The following is a 10,547-nucleotide window of genomic DNA, read 5'->3' as shown; positions in this document are numbered from 1 at the left end:
TTCAATTGGATCCATTAGCCTTTTAGAAGTTGGATGGACTAACATCACACAAGCATACAAGCCTAAATCTGTGAAATGTAAAAAAAAAAGCAATATTTCACTTTTAAGTGCAATAATTAAGTTTATAATCCTTACAAAGTGATTTTTGTAAAATGTTTATTCTCGTAAATCCAGTGCATTCACAAATGCTAACACTTATCATTTCCACCAACTGCAGCATTATCTAAGCAAACTAAAATAAGCACTTTTGTCATAGATGTAATCAATGATTATTAATACTTTTCTCTTAAAAGGACCTAAACTTCCCCAAATTTCACAGGTAGTTTTATTGTATGTTTCACCTAGTAGATGATTTTTAAAAAGTGTGTAGAAATTAATGGATTCAAACTGCTTAAGTATATTATACCATGTTATCAATCCAGCAAATCAAAAGCTATTGCCAAGCTGAATAATAAATTACAAAGAAATAAGAACTCTGGTTTGTACAGAAAAGAAATGTGCAGTGTTTTCAAAGCTCTTAACAGTTACCTCCTAATACAAATCTCCGAAGCTAAGAGTTAGAAGATGAGTTTCACAGTAATGTAATTTTAAACCTACACTTACATTCATTTTAATATATTACTAAGATGTTTATGTCACATTGGTGCTTTCCAGTGTTTACAACTTGCAGTTTAAATTTGTACATATGAAATTCACTAACATAAGGGACAGTTATTACCATCCCTTATGTGTGTGTGTGTATATATATGTGTGTGCATATATATGTATATATATGTGTGTGTATATATATATATTTATTTATATATATATGTATATATATATATTTATACTGATTGGAATCCTCCAGAATTTGATTTCAGGGCTTATTTTCTTCTGTTTCTTTCCTAGCTATCCCCTTTCCCCTCCAAAACAGTTCAATATAGCCACAGCTCAAGTTTAATTGGGAAGAGAGAGAAGTTTTTGAATAGTTTTGTTTTGTTTTTTGTTCTTCTTACTTGGTTACTTTGGTGATCTGGGTGGCACATATTACTCTTTGCCTTACGTTAAGTCACTCCCTGAGGTATAGACCTATGGCCAAACTGGCGTCTCTGTTCTTGGATTTTTCCAGCTGCTCCCCTGGGAATGGTATTGCCTCAGAAGCCACAATAATCTTTACTAGCCCTTGCTTCAGGCCTCTCATGTGGTTTTTCAATGGACTTCTCAGGAATTCCATTCTCTTCATTTTTGGTAGGAGATACTACATTGGAGCAAAGCTCCCATAGTGGCTGCACAAGAACTGGAGATGGCTCTTTAGGGGGCTTCTGGCACACTTCAGCATAACTCAGCTTTTGGGGTTCCTGTAGGGCTACAGCTACAGGTGCATTTATATTACTATTACATGGTGAAGCAGTATTTGTCCTTGATGGCTTTGCAGTACTTGGGGAAGAAACCGGTATAGTTGCCTTGTTGAGAACATCCTTCTGAACAGAGGAATCCTCTATTTGATCCTTTTCTTGCTGAGTTGTACTTAATGCTGGAAGCTGAGCTAGACATGGAGGACTTGTACTCAAACTGAGCTGTTGGGCAGAGCTACAGTCTGTCTGCTCATCCTCTGCAGGCATGGGACAACTAATTCTCAACTCTTCATTATCCTTTTCCTTGTAGACACCTTTAACAACATCAGACATCCTGTTCTCCAAAGGAAGTTCACCTCGTATTCTCAATGAACTTCCAGGTAAAGGAGGAAAATTTGAGGCTAATAAGTCAAACTTTGGTGTTGGAGCCTTTGCTTCAGCAGTTGCAGGATGGGGTCTTGGGATCCTGTCATCTTCCCATCATCTTCGACCTCTTAAAAGAGTTCTGCCCCTACCATAGTCCCCATTCTGTTCCACATACAAAGTGGGGGTCTCCTTTAGGAGGTAAGTTTGCTCCTGATGCCCTGTTACTGTAGGGTTATGCTGTTCAGTTGTGAAGTTCCTTGAACCAGATATGTTCATTGGTCCATCCCCCTATAACACAGAGCCCTCTGTTGAGTGTTCTGAACCACTGGATGACCTAAAGTGAGGCTTCACATGAGTTTTTTGGAATAGTCAACCCATATGCATAGTAGCAGCATTTGTTTTGTAAGATCCTGGTGAATTAAAGCCATTCAGAAAACTACCATTGGGAAAGGGAGCCAGTGGTGTTTCAAAGTAAGGTGCAGGATTTGGAGACCAAGACTGAGGCACAATACTGTAGAGTGAGTACTGTTGGTGAGGATTATATACAGGCTGCATAAGATTGGTGAGGCATACTGTGCTTGAGTTTGAAAGGGCTGACTATACACACTAGAATCCATTAATCTATAACCATCCTTAGCAAAAAATATACTGATGGCTTTTATCCTTGCCATGATTGGCTTGCCCTGAAATGTCTTAACTTCTTCTCTTAAGTATCTAAAAGCCTGTTGTGCATCTGTGTCTGACTGGAAAGTGATATACCAATTACTATTCTGTGCAAACTTACAGCTTATCACTTTGGGACAATTTTCATTTTTGAACAAAACTTTCGCTTCCTCTATTGGTGTTGTTTCAGGAATCTCTCTAAGAATAACAATACAACGCTTATGACTTGTTCCTACTTTCTCACCCTTCTCATCAACTTGTGCCATGGGGGAAGATGTCAACACATTAAGAATTAGATCAGGGTCTGTGGTCAGCTTTTTTATTTCTTCCATGTTGGCAAATGTCCAAATTGGGATAAACTGATCACTGTGCATTTGAGAGATCAAGTAAAGATTCTTTGACAAATTTTCTCATGAGAAACAGAATTCTAATTGTTTCTTCAGATAGTCTTTTAGGTCTTCTGTAGAAATTGCTGAATTGCTTTCTCCAGAAACATCACATATTTGGTAATTCAGATCTTCTGGTCCTAAAATCATTCCATCAGATGATTCTTCAATGCCAGTAGTATTTCTTGTGGTTTCACAAAATGAGGAATACATTACTTCATATTCCTTACATATATCATCAGAAATCTCTGTATTACCCTCAGGATGAGACCTGAGGCTGCTGCTTCATGCCAAGAGCTTTCAGTTCCATGAGTTACTGGAGTGGCATCACTATTTCCAGGAGGAATTTCTTGCCAAACTTTGGCATTAGGATTTAAACCAGTTCCTTTAGATGTTACCCGCTATTTACTATCAAAAACAGAAATCTCATGCCACTTAACCCCATAAATACTCCACAATGAGCAACATGTCTTCCTCTGTTCAGCCCAATCGTTTCCGCTGCTGCAACTCCAACTGGCTCACAGGCCCAAGCCCCAATCGCTAGGATAAGGACACTCGCCTTGGCCCTCCACCCCCAGATTCCGTTTTAAAACACATATAATTCAGAAATGAAGTATAGCATCTACAAAGAATAGATTCTGTTATAATCAGCATTTTAAGACAAGAAAGTTTAGAAGGCATATTGTATTTAAACCATTATCCATCAGAAATATTCCAAAATCATGAATAAAATGAATAAAAATCATGAAAATATTATTGATTTTACTTAAGACCAAGGAAAATTTTGAAAATAGGATTATTTATTCTTCTTTTGGTAGAGGACACCCCAGTTTCTATAAGTTTAGCATTTTCATGACTAAAACGGCACCTATTAACTGGATTGCAGTCAAATAGCTTGTTAGTAATGTCAGTTTTATCTTTTACATTCTGTGGAGGAGTGGTAAATTGAGGCAACCCATTGATATCATGTTACCAATACATATCCTCCATCTAGAAGAATTGTTAGAGAGATTAAATATGAAATATCCAGGGACTGAAGGAAAAGAAGGAAAAAGTTTACCACTGTTAGCATTGTCTCTTCTCCACATATGGTACAGGAAAGGTACAAAACTGAAAATGCATTTACAGTGACAAACAACTAATGTGCAAAAGAAATTCAGGAAAACATTTGACTTCACGAATTAAGAACCATTCACTGAAAAAATCTCTCACAGTTAAGTCTTCCCTGTAGGTGAGCTAAGCATCTATCTGATATGAGAGGAAGCAATCTGTTTGGTTTCCATGAAACTAGCACAGTATGAACTATAATTAGTGGAAACAATACCTTGCAAGATGAATTTATATGTGGAATTTAAGTGGGCCCATAGAATTGACTAGAATAATATGTTGAGCTTCTGCTTTTTTAGATTAAGAAACTCCATAATTAATGTAGCCATTTGAATACACTGAAAGTGATATGAAATCATGATCGCATTCATAATCCAAATCTGTCAATACAGTTTTTACAGGGATTGATTTAAAAATCCTTCATTTCTTCTGCATATATGCCCAGGAAGGTGAAATTGAATTAGGCAGTTTAGCATCTTCTGCATGCTTATGTTCATACTTAAGTGTCATTGCTCTTGCAGGATTTCTTAAAGCCACCTGTGTTTATCTAAGCTTTTCTTCTCATATTAAGATTTGTACCATGTATACTCAAAAAAGTCATTTAGAGTAAGTTCAGGCCAAGTGAATATTGCAGTGAAATGGATTTCATCTGGCGTGTGATATCTATGAATGAATATTAAGTATAGGAATACCTTACACATCTGGTCTGGCACTATTTTAACCTCATCTGGTCCTCTTATCCAGGGATGGCAGTAATTCTGAATGCAAAAGGGCAATGATTATCCAGATGAGGATAGAGTAAATAATTTTTGAAGGCCTTGTTCTTTTTAAAACCACCTTACATCTTCAGATAGTTTTGAAATGGGTGGCTTTGAAACAACTTGAAGCTAAATGAAAAATTGTCTAATGTATGTTCTTCAGAGGATTGTTGTAAAGTTTAATTGAGATAATATATGCTAGGTGCTTACCAGTTTTCCTGATACATAATAAGTAAGAAATAGGCACTAGATATTATTATGTATGCTGGTTTAAATTTGTCATGTACCCCAGAAAAGGCCATGTTCTCTTAGTCCATCCCTGTAGCTGCAGACCTATTGTGGGTAGGACCTTTTGAATAGGTTGTTTCCATGGAGATGTGACCCACCCAATTCAAGGTGGGTCTTAATCCTTTAACAGAGTCCTTTAAGAGAGCTCATGGAGAGAGAGAAAGTTTAGAAAGAAAAGGCCCCAGGAGAAGCAAGAAGGACCCACAGAAAATGAGAGCCATTCTGAAACAAGTGCCCAGGTGAAAAGGACCAGCAGATGTCACCATGTGACTTCCCATGTGACAGGGGAACCCCAGGTGCCAGTAGCCTGTCTTCAGAGAGGGTATCCTCTTGTTGATGCCTTAGACATTTTCACAGTCTTAGAATTGTAACTTGTAACTTAATAAATCCCCATTGTTAAAAGCCAACCCATTTCTATCACATTGCATTCTGGCAGCTTTAGCAAACTGAAACATTATGATATATAAATTAACAAGAATATTATCTTGTTTACTTTTTACCTGTTTGGTTTCTAGCAACAAGCTAGTTATTAAAATAAGATTTTTCCAATGATTAGAAATATAGAAAATTGAAAAATATTTTTATGACTGATCCTGGTTTAAAAAATGAGGCTGTCTAAATAAAATGTGCTTATATAATACAAACATTTTCATTTATACTCCCATAGCTACAAATGTAACTTTACTCATATGCATCTTAGTAAATATTTATCATTTGCCTTCAGAGCCCAAACACTGAATCAAATCTGGATAATGTGTGGATGGAATGTGAAGAGAGAGGACAAAAGGGGAACAGAGTGTTCTGAGATCACAGGTGAGTGAACTTCTGCGCAGGTGCAACATTAAAACCACTGGCAATAGAATACCTCAAGGGACTGAAATGCCAACCCTGTATTAACAGTCCTGTCAGAGAGTTATAATATGGATTAAATAAATGAAATTAAACAAGGTGAAGAGCAACATCCTCAACATGGCAACTTAAGACATCCCCTGAAAAACATCCCCAGAGATTCATTGAATAAAAGAAAAAATACCACTTGCTTAGAACTCTGGAGGACAGTAGAGATTGGAGAAGGGCTTCACAAATGCTGAATCAAAGAAAAAGGAAAATATCAGGTGAAGAAGAAGAAGAAGAAGAAGAAGAAGAAGAAGAAGAAGAAGAAAGAAGAAGAAGAAGAAGAAGAAGAAGAAGAAGAAGAAGAAGAAGAAGAAGAAGAAGAAGAAGAAGAAGAAGAAGAGAAGAAGAAGACGAAGCCAGATCCTCAAATCCCCGCCTCCTCCTAAGCTCCTCCTCCTCCTCCTGTCTCCTTTCCTGCTCCTTCTCCTCCTCCTCCCCTCCTCCTCCTCCTCCTCCGTCTCCTCTCCTCTCCTCCTCCCCCTCCTCCTCCTCCTCCTCCTCCTCCTCTCTCCTCCTCCTCTCTCCTCCACCTCCTCCTCCTCCTCCTCTCCCTCCTCCTCTCCCTCCTCCTCCTCTCCCTCCTCCTCTTCCTCCTCCTCCTCCTCCTCCCCCTCCTCCTCCTCCTCCTCTTCCTCCTCCTCTCCTCTCTCTCGCCTCTCGCTCGCTCTCTCGAAGAGATCTCGTCGGCGAGTTTGCTACATGCTACAATTGTGATAAGTCCTGTGCTCACTCAGTCCAGTTTCTGTTGACTGGACCACCTAAATGCAAAATGAGTTTATCAGAAGTGACCCCCATTTCTGGCTCAACCCATCTGGATCTCTGGGGCAGAATACTCTATCAGGAAAGAAACTGGAGGCAGGAAAGCCACACAGAGAGAAAAAAAAGGGGACAGGACATGAGGGACCCAAAACTGAAAGAATAAAGAAAACTTGTCACTGAATGAGGGACAGAATTTAAACAACTCATAGGAGATAGGGAGAAAATTCTGTACAGAAAGGAACAGAACAGATCAAGATTCCTGGAGAAGGAACAGAGGAAAAGAGTATTCTCTTGGAGGTGATACAATTACACAAAAGTTGTAATCTTGAAAATTGTACCACATAGCTAGGCCAAGAATCAGATGAGGAAGAGCTGAGAAGACTAATCAGTTAGACACTGACTATGCTAAAGGTCTAGAATAAGTGGATCAAGCATCACAGAAGAGCCCTAACTCAATGGCATTCAACAATAAAACCCTAGACAAGAGGAAGAGACTAACATTCAGAATTAACTCATCAAGATAACCAGATGCCTGGGCACCAACAAAAAATTACAAGGCATACTAAGAAACAGGAAGATATGACTCAGTCAAAGGAACAAACTAAAACTTCAGAGGAGACACAGAATTTGGAACAACTAATCAAAGAAGCTAAAATGAACCTCCTAAATCAATTAAGGAGACGGAGAAAAATATGAATAAAGAGATAAGGATATTAAGAAAACAATGTGAAAGCATAAAGCAGAATTTGAAAGTATAAAAGGAAATATAGCATAAATTATGGGAGTGAAAGGCACAATAGTAGAGATTAAAAGTACACCAGAGGCATACAACAGCAGATTTGAACAGGTAGAAGAAAGAGTCAGTGAGCTAGAAGACAAGACAAAATCATACAGTCTGAAGAACAGGTAGACAAAAGAATAGAAAAAAATAAGCGGTGTCTCAGGGATTTGAGTGACAGCATGAAGTGCACAAACATACATGTCATAGGTGTCCAAGAAAGAAAACAGAAGGGAAAAGGGGAAGAAAGAATATTTGAGGAAATAATGACCAAAAACTTACCAAGTCTTATGAAGTAATGAGTATACATGTCCAAGAAGCACAACATACTCCAAACAAAAACAAATCCTAATAGATCTACTCCAAGACACATACTAATCAGAATGTTAAATGCCGAAGATAAAGAGAGAATCCTGAGTTCTGAAAAGCAGCAAGAGAAAAGTGATTCATCAAATACAAGGCATTCAAAATAGGACTAAGTGGCGATTTCTCATCAGAAACCATGCAGGCAAGAAGGCAGTAGTATGGTATATTTAAGATACTGACAGAAAAATACTGCCAGCAAAAATTCCTTATCCAACAAAACTGTCCACTAAAAAAGGAGGGAAAGTTTAAAATATTCATAGATAAACATAAGTTTATGTTTGTTGAGTTCATCAACAAAAGACCTTCCCTATAAGAACTACTAAAGGGAGTTCTGTCAGTTGAAAGGAAAAGACAGGAAAGAGTGACTTGGAATAGTGTTAAGAAATAAAGATTATCAGTAAGGGTAACTGAAAGGGTAAATGCAAAATCCTATATTGTATCTTCAATATACAACTCTAATCTTTAATCCCTGTAAGAGTGAGAACACAATTGAACAGGAAAAAGGCATATTTCCTGAGAATGAACATGAAAAATGTAAAGTGGTAAAGTGGGACAAAAACAACATAAAGAGGGGAAACAGAAGGATATGGGAGTAGAGAATATTAATGCTACTGATGCTAGGTAGGTATCTTTTCAAATTATAGGATATAGATGTAGGTTGTGTAATATAAACCCCAGGGAAACCACAAATAAAGTATCTTATGAAAAAACAGAAACAGAAATGAGAAAGGGAGCAGTCGGATTTATCACAAAAGATCAGCTATACAGAAAAGGAGGTTGCAATAAAGAAAAGAGAGACAAAAAATATATAAAAACCAAAGGATACAATGGCTGAAGTAAGTTCTGTTTTTACAGTAATAATGCTTAATGTTAATGGATTAAACTCCCCAATCAAAAGACACAGATTTGCAGAATGGATAAAAAGCATGACCCAACTATATGTTGTTTACAGGAGACTCACCTCAGACACAAAGGCACAAGCAGGTTAAAAATGAAAGGTTGGAAAAAGATATTCCACACAAACAGTAATCACAAAAGAACTGGCATTGCTTTAGTAATATTGGACAAAATGGCTTTAAGTAAAAAGCTGTTATAAGAGACAAAGAAGGGCACTATATATTAATAAAAGGGACTATCCACCAAGAAAGAATAACAATCATAAATATTTATGCACTTACCCACAGTGCCCCCAAATGCATGAGGCAACACTGGCAAAAATGAAGGGAGAAATAGACACCTCTACAGTAATAGTTGGTGACTTTAATACAAAACTCCTATCAATAGATAGACCATCGAGACAGAAGAGAAATAAGGAAATAGAGAACTTGAATAATATGATAAATGAACTAGCTCTAACAGATATATGCAGAACATTTGCATCCTAAACAGTAGGATACACATTCTTCCCAAGTGCTCATGGATAATTCTCCAGGATTGACTATACATTGAGTCACAAAAAAAGTCTCAATAAATTTAAAAAGATTGAAATTATACAAAGCATCTTCTCTGACAATAATGGAATGAAGCTGTAAATCAGTAACAGGTGGAGAACTGGAAAATCCACAAATATATGGAAGTAAAATAACACACTCTTGAACAATCAGTGGGACAAAGAGGAAATTGCAAGAGAAATCAGTAAATTTTGCTAGACAAATGAAAACAAGAACACAACAATTTCAAAACTTATGGGATGCAGCAAAAGCAGTGCTGACAGGGAAATTTATAACCCTAAATGCTTACATTAAAAAGGAAGAAAGAGCTAAAATTAAAAACCTAACTGAACACCTGGAGAAACTATAGAAAGAACAGCAAATAATCCCAAAATAAGCAGAAGGAAAGAGCAAAGATTAGAACAGAAATAAATGAAATTGCGAACAACAAAACAGTAGGGAAAAATTAATAAAACCAATAGTTGGTTCTTTTGAAAAGATCAATAAAACTGACAAACATTTAGCTAGGCTGACAAAGAAAACAAGAGAAAAGATGCAAATAAATAAAATCAGAAATGAGAGGGGGGACATTACTACTGACCCCAAAGAAGTCAAAAAGGGATCATAAGAGGATACTGTGAACAACTGTATGCCAACTCAGTGGAAAACTGAGATGAAATGGACAAATTCCTGTAAACATCATGAACAACCTACACTGACTCTAGAAGAAATAGAATATCTAATGGACCAATTACAAATAAAGAGATTGAATCAGTCATCAAAGACCTCCCAATAAAGAAAAGCCCAGGACCAAAAGGCTTCACAGGTTAATTCTACCAATCATTCCAAGAAGAATTAATAACAATACTGCTCACACTCTTCCAGAAAATTGAAGAAGAGGGAACACTACCTAACGCATCTATGAAGCCAACATCACCCTAATACCAAATCCAGATAAAGATACTACAAGAAAAGAAAATTACAGACCAAAGTCTCTTATGAATACAGATGCAAAATTCCCCAACAAAATAATCACAAATTGAATCCAACAGTGCATTAAAATAATTATACCCTGTGATCAACTGAGTTTTATTCCAGGATGCAAGGGTGGTACAACAAAAGAAAATCAATTAGTGTAATATACCACATTAAAAAAACAAAGGGAAAAGCTACATGATCATCTCTATTTATTCAGAAAAGGCATTTAACAAAATCGAGCATCCTTTCTTGCTAAAAACACTTAGAAAAATGAAGAACAGAAGGAAACTTCCTCAAGATAATAAACAGCACATGAGAAAAACCTAAAGCTAACATTATACTCAATGGTGAAAGTCTGAAAGCTTTCCATCTAAGATCTGGAACAAGGCAAGGATGTGCAATATCACCACTGTTGTTCAACATTGTACCTAAAGTGC

General features: G+C 37.0%; 1 pseudogene; it reads right to left on the bottom strand.

Moving 5' to 3' along the window:
- Nucleotides 1-999: 999 nt before the first annotated feature.
- Nucleotides 1,000-3,011, bottom strand: LOC119523281 (annotated as a pseudogene).
- Between the last annotated feature and the right edge of the window lie 7,536 nt (nt 3,012-10,547).

This window comes from Choloepus didactylus, chromosome X (genome assembly GCF_015220235.1).
Source record: "Choloepus didactylus isolate mChoDid1 chromosome X, mChoDid1.pri, whole genome shotgun sequence".
NCBI classification, from domain to species: Eukaryota; Metazoa; Chordata; class Mammalia; order Pilosa; family Megalonychidae; genus Choloepus; species Choloepus didactylus.
This window is presented reverse-complemented; position numbering and strand designations above follow the sequence as displayed.